Below are 720 nucleotides of genomic sequence, written 5' to 3' on the forward strand. Positions count from 1 at the left end.
GTTGAATCTATCTAAAACCATCAGCAAGCATTTCATGTAATGGGATTAAGCTAGAAGCATTTCTGATAAGATCAGGAGTGAAGCAAGGATTCCATTATCACCATTGTTATTTAACATTGTACTTCCAAGCATAGTTTTAGGAATTAGGGTAGAGAAGAAAAAGAAATTAAAGGAATTAGAATAAGCAATAAGGAAGCAACACTATCACTCTTTGAAAAAGATATGATATTATACTTAGAGAATTCTAGTGAATCAACTTTAAAAATTACCTGAAATAACAAGCCACTTAAGCAAATTTTCAGGGTATAAAATAAACACACATTAATTATTGAGATTTCTATATTTTACTACCAAGGGTCAGTAGCAAGAGATAGAAATAGAAATTCCATTGGGAGTAAATTTGGACAATATAAAATATAATCTGCCTCTGAAAATAAACCCAGGAACTATATAAAAACGTTAACAAAACACTTTTCACTCAAATCAAAGCTCATCATAATATTTGGAAAAATACTGGTTTTTCATGTGCAGGTTGAGCTAATATAAAAAATGACATTTATCTCTAAATTAACTTGTTTATTTACTTCTACACTAATCAAACTGGCAAATAATTATTTTATGCATTTTGAAAAATATAACAAAATTTATCAGTAAGAGTAAAAGGTCAAAAATATCAAGGAAATTAATGAAAAAAAAAAGAAATGAAAAGGAAAATGGCCT

The sequence above is a fragment of the Petaurus breviceps genome, unplaced genomic scaffold (assembly GCF_028583685.1).
Source record: "Petaurus breviceps papuanus isolate PSGF00001 unplaced genomic scaffold, PetGlider_PUasm1.0 213, whole genome shotgun sequence".
Classification (NCBI taxonomy): Eukaryota; Metazoa; Chordata; class Mammalia; order Diprotodontia; family Petauridae; genus Petaurus; species Petaurus breviceps.